Below are 17,048 nucleotides of genomic sequence, written 5' to 3' on the forward strand. Positions count from 1 at the left end.
GGCCAATCTTACAGCGCAAAGCCTCACCACCACAACCACCAAAAACCCCCAAATATATTGATTTTGACATACTCGATTAATAGCAAGATTATTCATTAGGACAAACTTCTAGCTGTAAGGAAGTCCTGGAAAACATCAGTTGGGGCAGGAGCAGAGTTTCTGTTGCAAAGACATTTAAGAACAGGTTAGGTGAGCCCCGTCAGCAAAGATGTACTTTTAGCAAATACTGTCTCAGGGCAAAGAGAGAAGCTTAACAACCTCCTCTCTTCAGATCTAGCATCTGAATCTCTCCCCGTTGCTTGCCTACTCCTGCAGCTCTGAAGCCTTTGCAGTTCAGCCCTGCATATAGAGCGATCCTCCAGTTCTGGTGTCACCCATAGAACTGTTTGTGATTTATTTAATATTCAAGAAACATATAACAAAGGAACAGGTTTTTTTTAGCCTGAGAAGGTACCAAAAAGGCCACTGATTCAAGTTTTAAAGGTTACACCATCCTCAAGAAGCCCTGACCTGCACTGCAACCAGCTAGTAGGAATTCCTAGATCTCAGAAAGAGACGCATTTGTTGTTTGGGGGAAGGAAATGGCTTCGTTTGTTTGCTGGAAACTGTTATACATGCCCATTTACCCACTGCCTTGCAGCTTCACATCTAAGCAAACAAAATGGATGAAGGATACGTCCCAGATATAAGAACAATGATCTAAGACATATTTGCATGTAGAGGTAACAAGCCAGGCAGGGAAAAATCAGGCCCTAAGTCATACCCTTCATGAACGCTTGCCTGTACAGAGGCCATAATGTTGCTCAGAAATCCACAGCAAGTTGACACTCGCCCCCAAGCAGGTCTTTCACACCTCAGAGTGGATACACAGAGCTCACCAGGGGCAGGCAGGTGCTCTAATTCAAAGTGACTTGTGCTTCTCTTTTGCCAACTTCCCCGGTTTTCCAGCAGAGCTCCTGTAGCACACTGAGCTACACGTCACGTGGAAGGCTCGGAACATCAACAGGAAGCCCCAACCCATCTCCCTGCCCTTCACAGCTTCTACGAAGGCCAAATACATTCCTCCTGTAACAAACATGAGCAACCACAGCCAAAAACAAAGGCAGAAGGGAAATGTTATATACCCTCAGCAGTTGTTTTTGCAGAACTAGATCCACTAACGGTGCCTGGGGTGCACAGAGCATCCATTTTTCTTCCTTCCTTACTGTCCTTGACAGTGCAGGTTTCCACACAGGGGTTCATTTCAAGTAGGCTATGGAAATAAGATGCGTAATTCGTGCAGCTAATGACAAGGACAAGTTTCCAGTCTAAGCAGCATATCAAACAGCTCTGAGACCAGTAGAAAAGAGTTTATTCACAGTAAGCCTTCTCTGCCCAGTAAATCATGGCTTGCTTTCCTAAAGGTCTGTGTCCTTCTAAGCACCACACAACCTGGTATGAAAACAAGCTCATACAGGTCTTTGAGGTGAGCAGATGTTGCAAGACAGTGAGGGTTAAGGAGTGTACCCTGTGAGACGCAAAAACCATGTCTTAAAAATTCCGACAAAGCTTCACACCGAGTTTATCATACACCACAAAGAACAATGGTCATTAATGCAATGCATTTAATTATCGTCCTCTATCAAGGTTCATCTGGACCTGGCCTTCCAGGGTAATAGCTGGGCCGTTCAGTGCGTACCTGAGAACACAGCAAAGCTTCAAGCCCCATGAGAAAAGGGGAGACTAATGGAAAGGAAACCAGGCTTGATCCTTTACTTAATTACAGTAAGAGAGAAGAGCCTTGAGTTTTCCCTCAGGGAAGATACTCCACAGTCACAGGAATCCCTTCCCCTTTCTCCCATCCAACAATACTAGTTCTCTGATAACTTGCCAATCCAAATACTGTCCACCTGAGGCTGGCAGCACCTGCTGCACCACTCTGAGGCAGCCAGGGCAGTTGTGGGGATGCTCAGCTAAGCAGAAGCAGGCCACTCTAGCAACCTTTGTGTATGGATGGATCCCTTGATGCTGGGGAGGAGAAGGTTTGGAAACCATGGAATGCAAACCAGAAGGTTTTGTAAAAACATCTCTGTGCCACAGTTTTTGTCACTTAGGTTCAGTGTCAATGCAATGATGCATCTTCCTAAGAAACTCAGAAACCAAGAAAATGGGAGGTGACCATCTGATCCAAAAGGAGTGGTCTACCATGGTCTACATGGTGGTTTACTCTCCTTGGAGTGCTGATGGATTGAGACACTGGAACAGGTTGCCTGAGAAATTGTGGATGCTTCATCCCTGCAAGTGTTCAAAACCAGGTTGGATGGAGCCTTGAGCAACCTGGTCTGGTTGGAGGTGTCCTTGCCATGGCAGGGGGGTTGGAACTGGATGATCTTTGAGGTCCCTTCCAACTCAAACCATTCTCTGATTCTATGATATATGGTCTTTTTGCCCAGTAAACACACAGCTATCGGATGACTAGGGCAATGAATACACTATTTTTTCTACATTTATTGAGTAGGAAAGGTTCTGCATTACCCCAGACCCTCCCTCACAGACAGCTGGACAGGAGTGACAAGAGCATCCACTACCTTATAGCAGCAGAGCTAATGCTGCCATCTTAGTGCCAGGCTGACATCACAGGCCCCCCGTAGACATGGTCCCTAGTCAGCGCCAAACAGCCTCTGTAATTCACAGAAACATATAGGATTGCTACACAGAGAAGGACCCACGTCCTGCGCTCCTGTGGTAAGAAGAGGTTGGGTTCAGCCACGTGGCAGAAGCAAGTCCTGAATGCTACAGGGGAAGAAATCACAGCACTGATCAGGCGGGGCACTCTGGGATGAGAAAGGTGGAAGATCACAGAATCACAGAATGTGAGGGGTTGGAAGGGACCTCTGGAGATCACCTAGTCCAACCCCCCTGCCAGAGCAGGACCACCCACAGCAGGTCACCCAGGAACGCGTCCAGGCGGATTTTGAATGTCTCCAGAGAAGGAGACTCCACCACCTCTCTGGGCAGCCTGTGCCAGGGCTCTGCCACTCTTACAGTGAAAAAGTTTCTCCTTATGTTCATGTAGAACCTCCTGTGCTCCAGCTTGCACCCGTTGCCCCTTGTCTTGTCACTGGCCATCACCGAGAAGAGCCCGGCTCCACCCTCCTGACACTCACTCTTCACGTATTTATAAACATTGATGAGGTCACCACTTCTCGCCTCCATCTGCCCAAGAGATGGAAACTTGTCAGACACCAAATAGCAGCACTGAAACACTAAATACTCAGAAAACTGTTCACTGAGATACTCAGATGTTCATAAGATGTTCATAACATCGTTGTTTCTCCCTCGTCTTTTCCCACTGCCAGAGCTGGCTAAGAAGCAGCTTCAGGTAGAGTTGGCTGAGGCCAGCGCCAGCCTGAGAGGACGTGCCATTCATCAGGGTCATCTTCTGTAAGGGAAAAGAGCAGAGGAAGAAAACCCTGTGATGAAGTTAAAGCCACTCTCCCAACTGTATTTACTGGGTTCATTTGTTAAATAGACTTTGGAGAATAAATAGTGGGTTTATGAAAAGGACTCTGGTTTCATCTGATAATGTAACACAAAGCTTCCTTGTCAGGGGCTCAAACCCTGTAAAATCCATGACTTCCAAGATCTGGGAGTAGATGCACAACTGCTCGGTGTAGCCCATTACAGTCCAAGGAACCACTGGGTTTCATTGAAGAGCGTAACCTCCATGGATTGACCTGAGAAAAGCCTGCTAAAAACATATCCGTGCATTTTATGAAATCTGCCAGGTCTCACAGACTTAAATCCCTCATCGCTGAAGTGCCCTCTTCAATTAACCTCAAAACTAAAATAAATCTGACTTTTGGCAGAAGACCTTGGAGGGAAACTTGAGGAAAGTTAAAATGCATTTTAAAAATGAAATCCAAAATGTCCATCTCTGCAAAACAGCGCTGTTACCACAGCTGCAAAATGACTTGTCAAGTGCTAGGAGCGTGCTTGATGCAGCCGAGCACAGGCAGACACCTTTCCCACAGCCTCACAGCCGTTAAGGTTGAGCAGAGCAGCCAGCGGTAGCACGCACAGTGTCAGGGAAAAAGCGGCTTAAGAATTTCTTGCCTTTGCTTGAGGGCAATAAAGGCATGGCCTTATGAGCTAGGGAGGGGCAAAAGCATTTAAGAATTCCATTTTACATACAGAATTGTTGGATAATCTTTATAATCTAGCATAATGAGTCTAAAATCTTTGCTCTTGAAGTTTAATAGTCCTCTTACTGAAATAAAAGGCAGTTTATTCCTTCTTCTCATTTGCCGCCTCTCAGGCAATGGGTGCTGCAGATCAACTTATCAGGATCTTTCTGCATTTACAGTGAAGTCCCCCTGTGGGAATTATACTAATTAAAAATGAAATATAATTTTGCTGTCATTCCTGCAGACTGAACCATAACTGACATTTTTCCTTCCCCCCCAGCAATATGAGCACTGTTGGAATGGGGAAGGGAACGGCATGCTGCCTTCAGCTCTTAATTTATCCACAGCTTTTTGTTGGAGCAAGATACAAACATACCTCAGCATATGCTTTAGCTAAAAACAAGAGCCTGCCAACTCAAGCAGGTGGGGAATTTCCCATCCACAGAAAGAGCAATCTCAGGAAAAAAATTGTCCCTGGGGCAAAAAGGGTGTTTTTACTTAAATCATTCCATTTTCTTCTCATTCCCCTTAAATCAAAAGTCAGCATTTTCTTGAACTAAATCCAGAAGTGTTTCAAGTCACGTCAGCATTAAGTTGCGTGACTTCAGGCCCCTGCTTGCCTGCTGGGACTGCAGCTTTGGGTGCCGTACATTCGCAGCCTTTCCAAAATAAACGGGAGAGTCAAGTGCTTGACCACCAAGTCCCGAAGGGAACATGATTCAAGAGGCAGTTTGCAGCAGATAGCTCCATGGTGAGTATTAAACCTGACAACCCAGGTACAACCTCTGCCTCAAGAAGTCATCGAACCACTTTAACTGGAGTCTGAGAAATATCCCATTCCCTATATTCTCTCCTTAAACGTCCACTGATGATGGTTGCTGGAGACCAAGCGCGGAGATGCTTGTACCTTCGCTCTGACCAGCATGGTTGTTCTTACATGCTTGCATGAAGCCAGCTCAGCTCTGTTTCTCATGGCAGTGTCCTGCTCTTGGGAGATGTTGCCTGGGCAGGAGTCCAAAGCATGAAAATACGACGTTTAAAGCATCCCAGGCCGCTCCAAGCGTGCAGCTCAGTGAGCTGGAACCTTTAGTTCAGCAGCCCAAAAAGGAATGCTGAAATATTAAAATGCTTTTGTTAAAGATACTTATAGGAAACGTTCTGGTGAGCATAACTAAATAAAGAAAGTGCCATAGAAAAATATGCGTGTATGTGTTTTGAGATCTTAATTTTCAGTCAGAACAAAGACCAACACGAAAGTATCAGGAACAATTTCCAGAGAGAGAAAAACCTTTCATGGAGCTCCGCTAGCAAAATAAAACCCTCCACTGCGTACACACACACACACACACACACACATCTCCCCAACCTAGAGATCAGAGGCAGAGCCAACCACATGTGACAGCTATTAATCACATCACTGAATGCCTGGCTGGGCAGTGCGTGGGCACAGCTACAGGGCAGGAGCAGGAGACCCTACACAAACCACCGTGCCCTGATGTGCACTGAGAACAAAAGGAAAAACCCCTTCACAATTTCACAGTCCAGCCATTTCGAATGCAAGAACGGTTTGTCAAGCCTGCCAAGAGAAATCCCTGGCGTTTGTTGCAGATACAAGATTCAAGTCAGCTCAAGGGTTGGGACAGAGCCTGATTTTTTTAAGTTTTTTTTTGGTCCCCCCACCCCTTAAAAGGGAAGTGATGAATGAAATTGTTTCAGAGCATTTCAAAGTTAGGAGAGCGAACAGAGCAGGACTGGCTGCTATTTCCGACCGCTTTCAGACACTAACAAATGGCACAAATGGTTTTTAAAACCTCAGCTCAAAGCGTGGACGTCTTGGAAAACCGTGGTATAACAGAAGCTGCAGGGGGGAAATCCTTTGCTCGCTGTAGAAGCTGAGTGCTCACAACTCCTGGCTCCCAAGTGCCTAATTGAGTTTGAAAGAACTGTTAAGTACCATTCACAAAACCAGCTGTCTCTCTTTAAAGAGGGAAAGCTACAGTAGGAAAATAAACACGAAGAACTCTCTTGTTTGACTGCAGAGGCTCGAAAAAAATGCTTTTAAAGCCCCTGGGGAAGCAAAGCTATGGGAGTATCAGTAGCATCGCTCCATCTGCTATAGCTTGTGCAGTATCTTCAGCAAAATGAGCCAAACCAAAGGGTCACCTGAATCCTGCGTGCTGTCTCAAAGGTCACCAGCAGCCAGCCAGGGCACTGTGCATGGAGGAAAACCTAACAGCTATACTTCCCTGGCATCCTGATACCGTATCGCTCGCAGACTTGACTCACCGCTGATGTCTTTGTACGAAATAACCCTTGATGAATTTTTCTTTCCCATGTTTAGCTGCTTTTTTTTAAACCCGTATTGTGTTTGGCATCTATGATGTCCCACGGCCACGAGCTCCCCAGCTGAACCACACCCCCTGCAAACAGCACCTCCGCTTGTTTCCTCTGGTGCACCTTAATTCTTGTACGAGGCAAACTTGTTCCTTACTTTCTCCACGCCAATGTATCTTAGACCACCATCATATCATCACCTCAGCAATCACTCTTCCAGGCGGAGGGGTCTGCCACCAAAGGAAAGAAAAGTAAGGGAAGAGCAGAGCCTCCGGCATGACGCCGTGGCTGCTCTCAGGAAGGGCACCACGGATTCAGCCTTGGAGCGAGCGCAAGCAGCCCTCACCTAGCACGCTGCAGAGACAAAAAGAAAAGATCCTGTTGTCCCCAGGGCCCTGATACAAACAAGCAGTTGAGCAAAAGGGCTTTTTCTGCTTGGAGGGATGATGCGTGGAGCACCTGAAGCTGCTCACCAGTGGTTTTCCCGTACCTGCCAGCCTGTGCTAGCGATGTAAAGTTCTCTTCTAGACCAGTATCGTGCCAGGATGGCAGATCCCCAAGACTGATAAAGAAGCAGGAGTGATTTAATAACCCAGTTACCTCCTCCAGCACCAAGGCAACCATCTGGAGCATTAAACTGGCACAAACACAAGCTAAATGGAGCTTGCAGCAAGCTGGCCCTGAAACCGCCCCATCCTCCAGGTTCAGCTGCGATCCAAGGCCTCCCTGATACGGCCCATCTGGATAACCCTGCCTCCAAGAGGAGACGAGATTGCCAAATTGTGAGAAAGAGCACAGAGCCCTGCAAGATAAGGAAGGTAAAACCGAGGCCAGAGGTAGGATTCTCAAGATGTGATAGCAGCTTGAAGGTGCAAGGGGAGAAAACCTCAACATGGGAACGCAGAAAATCCTAGAGGGGAGGAAACCCAGCCCCTGATGGATGATGGCATCTCAGCAGGGTGGATGATCCACTCCAGCAAGCAGCCAAGGCCAACCCTCCCACTCGACGAGCACCTGTCTGGGCAGCAAAGACACTTTGGGTGTCTGTCTCAGTGGTCAGCGCAGCTTTGTAGCTCACTAGTCCTCACCTGGGTGTAGCCTGCTGACAAAAGGTGCCCCAAAAAGTGCTCTAGGGAGAGATGGAGAGTTACAAACTACTGAGAAGCTTGTACGCTTAATTTTTTTTCATTATATTTGTGGGGGGATTTTGGGTTTGGGGTGGGTTTTTTTTTTTGGGGGGGGTGGGGGTGGGGTGGTGTTTAAATCCATGTCTGAGATACTGCAAACCAGAAAAGCCAGTCTCAAGTTCAGAAGCACGGTAAGGGAGGAATACTGAAAATGCAAGTTAAAAGAGCCAAGGGGAAGAGAGCAGGACATGTTCCAACAAGCTGCTCTGCCTCTCAAGGCTGTAATAACAGGGAAGGGAAAGTCAGATCTGGGCCTGCTGTGGAGACAACATTTTTGTCAGAAAGAAATCCAGGGAGCTGAAGGGAGGGAGGGAGGACAGCAAAAGGTTGATTTTTAACTCAGGAAGGGGGATGGATGGCATGATCCTCATAGCACTGCAACCTGTCTTCCTCACTCATACAGGAGGTGCCATCCTGTAATGGCAGCAGAGACGTAGATTTAAGGATGCTTCTAATTTGGAGAGCAATATAAGCAGTCAGCCTCTAAAGTGATCTAATTTTTTTGGTAGTAAGTCCTATTTCTTTTCTTCCCCCCTCCCCAAATGATTCCAAACCAGCAACAGTTTTAACATAGCATCACTTGGGTACAACACAAGCACAGGCAATGGCAGTGTACAGACCACCCCCTTCTTTCTATTAAAACACAGTAAGCTGGCACCCCTCTGAGCTGGGACTTACACACAGCACTGCCAAAAGGACCAAGGTGGGGACCGGAGCTGCTGGGAATGACTTTTGCTCTTGGGAATCTCCAGCAGCAGATGAGAACCATCCATCCCCCTCTGCTCTGCCCTGGTGAGGCCACACCTGGAGTGTTGTGTCCAGTTCTGGGCCCACCAGTTCAAGAGGGACAGGGAGCTACTGGAGAGAGGCCAGAGGAGGGCTACGAAGATGATGAGGGACTGGAGCATCTCTCCTACAAGGAGAGGCTGAGAGACCTGGGGCTCTTTAGCCTGGAGAAGACAGAGGGGACCTTATCAACGCTTATAAATATCTAAAGGGCGGGTGTCAAGAGGATGGGGCCAGGCTCTTCTCAGTGGTGCCCAGTGACAGGACAAGGGGCAATGGGCACAAACTGGATCACAGGCTCAGTTCCACCTCAACGTGAGGAAAAACTTCCTTACTCTGAGGGTGACAGAGCACTGGGACAGGCTGCCCAGGGAGGCTGTGGAGTCTCCTTCCCTGGAGATACTCAAAACCCGCCTGGGTGCAGCCCTGTGTGACCTGCTCTGGGTGACCCTGCTTTAGCAGGGGGTTGGACTGGATGATCTCCAGAGGTCCCTTCTGACCCCTGCCAGTCTGTGATTCCGTCATCCTTTCATAGGCAGCAGTGCCATGGAGCTGATGGCCCCAAGAGTGCTCTTGCCACTCTTCCCACTCTCCACTGCTGCTTTCTTTCTCCCCCTTTCTGTGTAGCATCCAGAACTGCTCGCCTTGTTCAAAGCCTTCTGCTACAGCCTCTCCCAGAGCCTCTGGCTTAATCTCCCTCCCACCCCCTCCTACGCACAGCGTTTTTACGATCTCACCCCTGCTCCCCCTCTGCCCCTTTGCTGAATTTGCACACCTCCCTTGCAACCTGCCGTGGGATAGCTGAGCAAAAGGAGCATTTCCCGGCCTTTCAGGACACTTGGAGAGACAACAGAGCTCTTGCCACAGACGTGCTCTATCCCCTTGGTTTGCTGCTCTGCACGGTACAAGGCTTGTGCCCACCGAGTATGGTATTTCTGTAGACCAGCTGTTTTCAGTCCTGTTGACAGATCACGCAGAGGCGAAGCGCGTGGCTTTCTGCAACGTTAGCAGTGGGCAAGGATCAAGGAATGCCCCCTCTTCTCCCTGTGCAGCTCCATAAGGGCTTCACTACATGCTTGATAGCTCAGACCCAGGTTAGTGCCTGCAGCTTTGATCAAAGCTGTACCACAGCCAAGCAGTCTGTTCCAAACAGTAAACACACAAGAGGCACGCGAGAACAGGGAATTTTGCCTGGACTCACTCAGGAAGGGCACTTCTTTGGCCAAAACTGATGCAGATGAAGTAACTCACTTGAGATGACGCCAGCAATCTGCGGCAGTGGCAGGACCAGGACTTCAGCCTCCCAAACCCAGTCCAGTGCCTAAAAAATAAAATGAAATTATAAATTAAACAACAAAAAAAAAATCATCCCTCCAGTCTACATGAGGATCCAGTTGCAGTGACAGAGCCTTAGTTTGACAGCTCATTAAGGCACGTAGGTTTTCACCTTACAAACCTTCCCTGTGACTCCGTTACTAAAAGCATCGTTGCAATGTTTAATAGTACAGATGCTGACTCAGGCTGCAGGGCTTCTCCCTTCGGGCTGCGTTACTTACCCTTACCAGTTCCTCCAATCCAATGTGCCACATGGAATCACAAACAGCTGGACCACGAGCGAGGAGGAAAAAGAGGTGGAGGAGAATTTTAATTCAGCATTGCCAAAGCTTTCCCCGTTGTGAAATGACAGCCTGGCCAACTGCTGGCAGCGCAGCCAGAAAACTTTATGCATTTGATGTTGCACAAGCGTCCCTTAAGGATCTGTGGAAGAAAACCTTCTTCCCAGCAAGACCCAGCTTCCCCCTGCCCTCCAACCTAGGGAAATGTAGAAACCAGAGCCTTGTACTTACCCCGCTGTAGTCCAAATTGCTTTTTTCTCTCTGAAACAACTGATTAAGTAAGAAATGGAGAGAATCCTCTTCACTCTAGCAGCAATGTCATCAAGTCTTCAGGGAAAAGATGTTGTGCAGGTCTCAGTCCACCAAGCACTGTGCTCAAAGCTGTTCCTACACCACATGAAATCCACTGGTTAGCACAGGCTTCAGGACTCCACGACCACGGAGGATATGGCCATGGTAGCTTAGATGCTCCAAGCGCCACAAAAAATGGCAGCTGATGAGATGAAGCACAGTACATAAAAAGCAAGCAGTTCTCTGCTCCAAAAAAAAAAAAACCCAAATTAACTCTGAAACAACCCTGCCAGAGAGTTTTTGACAAGAAAGTTTTTATTTCATCCTGTCGAGGAATTACAAGCCAAAAGGAAATGGCTAAACCAGAAAAGAACCTGTAGAAATGTTGCACTTACCTTGCTGGGGCATCTCAACAATTTAATTCACGTCAGGAAAGTCATCAGGAAGCAAGTTTCCCGTGTCTCTTGTACTTTTGAATAATTACCCACTTGCCAGAAGGCTTGACAACCTTTTTTTTCCTCCACACAGTGACCACAGGCTACACCCTCCAACCCTGAAACCGTTACCCCGTGAGGTACCACTGCCAGTGGGGATGTGCACAGTGCAAGCGCTGGATCCGTGTCTTCCCAACACGTGTCCCCTGGACTCTTGACGATCCACCTCCTCGCAGAAGGCTCTCCTCCTCCCACACATACTCCGCATGTAAAGATTTACGTGCTCGCGTAAAGATTCACACCCATCCCAAGCGCAGACGATCAGAACCATTTCAGAAGAAGGCCATCCCAGGTACGTGGAGCGCTGCCTGACAAAGTATGTGCTAGAAACTCCTGGAGCTGAAGGTGGCTGGGGAGATGGGCTCTGGCAAGCTAAGACTAGGGACTGGAATTATGCCTCCTTTTAAATCAGCATAAATCATCCAGTCCACTGGCTTCTGCTTTACACCTCGGCAAGTAACGAATCAGCTGTTGGCTAACTCAGATTAAGCACTCAAAGTTACACACAGTGTTGGGGTGCAGCAATCAGCCCCCCAACAAATACGCAACACGTTCTGTATTTGTCACCCTACAGTTCAAAGGGAATATTGGCGTTGGCAGCGCCGCGCAGCTGCGCATCAAACGGATCCTCTGGATACGATACCAGTTCCTGGGAACTGGTGCAACCTCACCGTACGAGCTGTAACAAACCTCATTTCGGTAACGACACCCAGTGTCTGTAAGGGGAAGCCCCATCCCTGGGGACATCCAAGGTCAGGCTTGGTGGGGCCCTGAGTAACCTGACCTAGTCAGAGATGTCCCTGCTTGTTGTAAGGGGGTTGGACTAGACGGCCTTTAGAGGTCCCTTCCAACCCAAACCATTCTCAAGACCGATACAACACGTATTTTACCACAGTAAGTCAAACAGCCCAATTAAGGGACGTTTTGTTCTTAGGGCCCCCCTCGTTCGCAGAGCTACAGCCCTCCCACGCACCGCAGAGACACACCAAAGCCTGCGGCGCTCGCGGCAGCGTGCCTTACCGGCGCAGCCGTGCCTGACTGGCCACGAGGTAAGTGGCAGTACGAAGAGCAGGGAGTTTCAACTTTCCCTAAAAAGCAGCAGGAGCAAACACTGAATTTGTGTGACCAACCTGGGGAACTCCCCTAGGAGTTCAACGGCAACTTTGTGCCTTTTTTCCCCCCTCTGGATTGTTTTATCCCAATTTTATTTATTTTTATTGTTTTATCGCTATATTAGCAACCAAACCCCCCCAACATTTATGAGAAACAAGTTTTGTTTCCTTCTGTGTAGCGGCCAAGTTGTCTGCCAGTACTTTAAGATAGCGAGGGGGCAGTTTTTGAGGTTTAAGAGCAAACCCTCTATTAGTGTGACCTGCAGCACCAGATAAAGCCACGAACAACTCTTGCAACAGAACATCAACGGAGCATTGTCTCTGGCTCTGAAAGACGAAGGCCACAGGCTCGTCTTGACATTTACACAGCAGGAGAAACTGCAAGGAACCCACCCCGGTCCAGCATCCTTGAGTTACATTTAATGCACAGCAGTAGTTCCTCCTCATTGTTTTCTTTCACTGCTTGGGGGCAAAAAAACTGGCAGCACGGAAGAGAGCCCTACAACGGGACTAAACAAAACCACTTGGGTTTTCAAAAAAGAAACACCAACAGCCTCAATCTGCCGAGTTTTGGCTTCCTCAAGATCTATTCATGCCACAGCACGTACCAGATACTGGGATGTGGATGCTGCGCAGTAACCACCAGCCAGAGGAACCCAGTATGTAAGAGGGCGAGCTCATGGACATCCCATCCGCAGGGGTTAACGGGATTCCCTGCCGCTTCTCCGGATGCCTGCAGGAACATCCTCGCCTTCCTAGTCCCTAATGCCTGCAGGAACATCCTCGTCTTCCTATTCCCTACCCTGGCAAAGCCTCGTCAGTCAGTGAACAGGCGAGAAAGGAGAGAGATGGGACAGATCCGATGACTTAAAGGGAGGCTTGGAGAGCCAGGCTAGAGATCAAGCCAGTCACACCCCAGGCACCCAGCAGGGTCGGCCTCTGCCTGCTCCACTCCCTCCCATCAGGTGTTTCTACGTCTTGAATGAAAACGTCATGTTTTACACACAGATAAAAGGGGCTAAAGAAATCCGTCACGGCTGCCCTGAACAGCCTGTTTGCACAGTACAAGCTCTCTAAAGGCATCGTGCTTTCACGAGTGGCATCTCGGTTGCAGTTTGGATCCAACATGTGGCTTTTATCCTTTTAAATATTCCAGAGCCTTTAGGTATTTGCTTTTAAACTGTTGGACTAACGATGCCCTCTTACCCATGCTGAAGTGAAAACAAACATAAGAAGTTAAATAAAAGGAAATTTCAACACTTGATCAGATAGTTATTTTCTCCCCTCCGAAAAGCAAGCTTAAACCAAATCAGGCTGCCTGATTATAGCTGAAAATATTTGTAAAAAGACACACCCTGTTTCAGCTGAGACTTTTGGTAGCATTTTGCACAAACAGGGACTGAATATCAACCTTTTCACATCAAAACCTTCGGCACCCTTCACTGTGTTATCACCCAAACCTGCACAAGCTGCAGGGCAGCACACACACTCAGTCTCCAAAAGCCACAAATATTCTTCACCTTCCAGAGGAGTTGCAGAGAACCACATACGATGCTGCAGGGAAACAGACAGCCCGCTGGTTTACAGCCTACTGACCCACCAGCCAGCAGAGATCCAGGACTTTCCATGGTTCACAGCTTCTCTTTCCGAAGAGCTGTTTGTCTTCATTATTTTTTTTTGAGTCTTCCCCTGACAAGTACCCCACAGTACCCCACCTCCCTTAAAAAAAAACCCAACAGGTAACCATGACCCCAGGTCTACTGATGGAATTCTTGCAAGGTTTTGCTTCACCCTGAACCGCTCTCCCTTTGAGGACATCTGCCTTCTTTCCGAGAGTTCAACACAAGCACAAAACCTCAGCTAATCCGCCACGTGCAGAGCCGGCGTCAAAAGGACCAAAACCACGGGAGCAGAGCTCTGCAAGCCACGCACACACTCAGGGTCTCAACCTCCTCCTCTCCATGCAGCCCCGCAGCACAGACCCCCTCTTCTACCATCACAGCACATGGTCAGCTGTAAAAGAACACACATGTGGGCTGAAAAGAACCAAAGGTTCAGGCAAGAGCTTTCATCCAAGTCTCACACGCCCACCCCTCCGATGGAAAGTGAAGGCAGCACCAATAAAGAAGATTCAGCACTGTAATTAAAGAACTTTTTAGTCCTCAAGGTTTTAATTCGAACAGACATCTCTACTATGTTCTCAACATATCTACAGCAAAGTTTACAGCCACTTTGTACCTGTTTTTCTCCCCCAAACGGCTCAGCAGTTTGAGCCATGATAGTTTCTCAGATTTGTTACTTTTTTTTTTGCAATAGATCCACAGCGGCTGGGATCCTGTACATGTACAGCATACACCTAACAACAGCACACAACTCCCAGCCCTGTTACTTATTTTTAAAAAATAAAATCCAGACTGATGCAGCAGCCAAGTCCAAGTAGCAGTTCCAGATGTTTGGACAGAAGTGCACTCATCACTTAAATTTGTACTAGTTAACGGATACATAGCACACGTCACACAGTGCTGCTCAATGTCACACAGCTACAAAAAAAAAAAAGGGAGTGCTAGGATAGACATTTTCCCCTCCTACAGGACCCTGTACACGACAGCACTTTCCAAGGCTTCAGCAAAGCATACATTAGACACCAATAGGCTGTACAGTGCAATTTAAGTTATATCATATGCAACATGGACAATAGTGCACTTAAACCGGGCGCCACATTCAAGAGTTAGAGCAATACAATCAAAATATTGAAGGTATATATTCCCTTATGAAAACTGTGCAAGTTAGTTCCTTTTCCCTTTTCTTTTTTTCTTTTTTTTTTGGTAAGTGGCAGAGTGTCCGCATTGACTGACCCCAGAGTTTGGGGAAGGGGGGGGTGAGGCCCTCAGTGTCCAGCTTATTACGCAAATACCTATGTGCAAAAGAGCAGAAGCAGGGGTGTCAGCGAGAGCGTAAGGCAGCGTCAGACCGAAAAGCCAGAGCTGGGGCGCTGCCACAGCGCTTACAGCTCAGGAGCACGCAGGTAACCTGCCAACAGGGCGTCAGCGACTTCGGGGGGGGGTGGGGGGCACACAGCCCACCCCCCCCCTCGGAGAGGAAGCAAGCTGATCATCAGCATTAAATAGGTGAATAAATATGGTGGACATGCAGGTAAGCAAAGAACTGGAGCGCTCCGCTGCGTCCTACCAGCGGCCACCAAACTGGAGGCTGGGAATGGAAAGGTTGAGAGTGCAAGCAGCCTAACACAAGAGGTCTGAGAGCTGTCTTCTCCCAGGAGGAGCCGCGAGGGTTCCACACATCTTGTCTCAGCTCCACCACCTCGCGGGACTGCTCCGGGAAGCGGCTCACGAAGGTGATTATTTGCAGGTTAACTCAAGCCTCCAGCTCCGGCTGGTTGCCGGGAAGGCAAGGGGATGCACGGCAGCAGGATCGGGGGGGGGGGAGAAACTGCTGCGGCTGCTCGCGACGACACTGGGGTTTTCCCCGTGAAGGCTGTGATCCACCCTGCCGCTCGGCCAAGGCAAGCGCGCAGCGCTCAGGTGTGGATCCAGTCCTGGAACGCAAGTCAAGGGTGAAATGCCAGCTCAGAGAGAATTTTCTGCCTTTTGTTAGCTGTCACAGCTGGTTACCCAATTTCCTCAGATGCCTGCAGTTTGCATGAGAGACTAGAGCAACCAGGCAATTAGATCAGGGAAAAAAAGCCCTCTTTGCTTCTCTATTATTTAGCTCGATATATAATTACTATGTTAGGAAATTACATAACCTTTGAGTGGTTTATGTGTAGTCTGTTATGGGGAAAATGGTGCCTTCTGAGTCCTTCCCATCTGGCCACTGATAACGTATTTCAGATGTACAGGAACAGCAGAAATTCTCAACTGCACAGGGATACAAGAGCCAGGCAGGTGCAGCTCCCACGGACGTAGTTTTAAAGGGTGAGCAATGATTTTAAGGGCTTACATAGGCCCTAGACCCAGAAGGTACCTCTAGAAGCCAGCGTTTGGGGGTGGGAGGAAGGCATGGCCAACTTGTGCCTCCCCTGTTAGGCAGGACAGATGGCCAGCCACGCCAAGAAGCACTCCCTATGTCAGATTTGATGTAGTGAACAAGACTGTCGCTCTCCACACCTCAAAAGAAATTGGTATTACAAGTAGAGGGAACCATTCTTCTGCCTTAAATGAACAACGGTTTAAAAAGGGCCTTGTTATTTTTTTAACCCAGACGACTTTAGAATTAAGCTTAGGTTAGTCATGAAGAAAATAATTAAGGAAAGAAGGACTGAAGCAAAAGGCGTTAAGGTAGCACTTGAGCACTATCACATCATTTTATATAGCTTCCTATGGTTAGAGAGCTTTTCTTAGGATATATTTAGTGGTTACAGTTTTGCAGATGACTCTCCAGATACTTCTAATGACAACTAAAGATCCCGCGTTTTCACGTATCTCTCTGTGGAGTGGCTTTTAAATAAAGGCAGCTTCAGTCCAAAACAGCATCAAGTGTCACAGAAGCTCAACAGTTTTCCAAAGACATCGACACTGACCTAAGGCAGCTCCATTCACTTCAGAAGAGGCAGGCTAACAGCAAGCGCCTTTTAAGATAATCCTGGCCACGTGCACTGCTGTTAATTCAAGTTTTCTCAGCTCTGGGCAGCTACCACTGGAATCAAGCTGAACAAATGCCTAGGTGAGTTAATATTTCAGAGCCACTCTTACCTGGCTTTTTAAAGGAGAAAAAAAAAAACCCTCTAGTGAAAATTTTGGTTCTATAAAAGCAGGCTGCAGTCACAGAAACAGAAAAACCAGCTAGGAAATAGAGAGACTTGGAAAAAAGCTTATCCCTAAAGTCTTGAAGCAGTTTTAGCAGCTACAAGTGATCTAAACTATTAGCGTTTTTGTAGTGTGACCGCCTCAATCTGCAGCAGCCACCTGATACGTCAGATCACCGTTAACTCCCAACTTCTGCTTTTGAGGTGTCACAAAACACAGTAAGAGAGGGTGAGAGAAAAAAAAGTGCCCAGGTGGAACAAAGAGGGGCTTGTGGCACTGCAAATGAAGGGCTGCTC

The sequence above is a fragment of the Leptosomus discolor genome, chromosome 2 (genome assembly GCF_034619465.1).
Source record: "Leptosomus discolor isolate bLepDis1 chromosome 2, bLepDis1.hap2, whole genome shotgun sequence".
In the NCBI taxonomy this organism is placed as follows: Eukaryota; Metazoa; Chordata; class Aves; order Leptosomiformes; family Leptosomidae; genus Leptosomus; species Leptosomus discolor.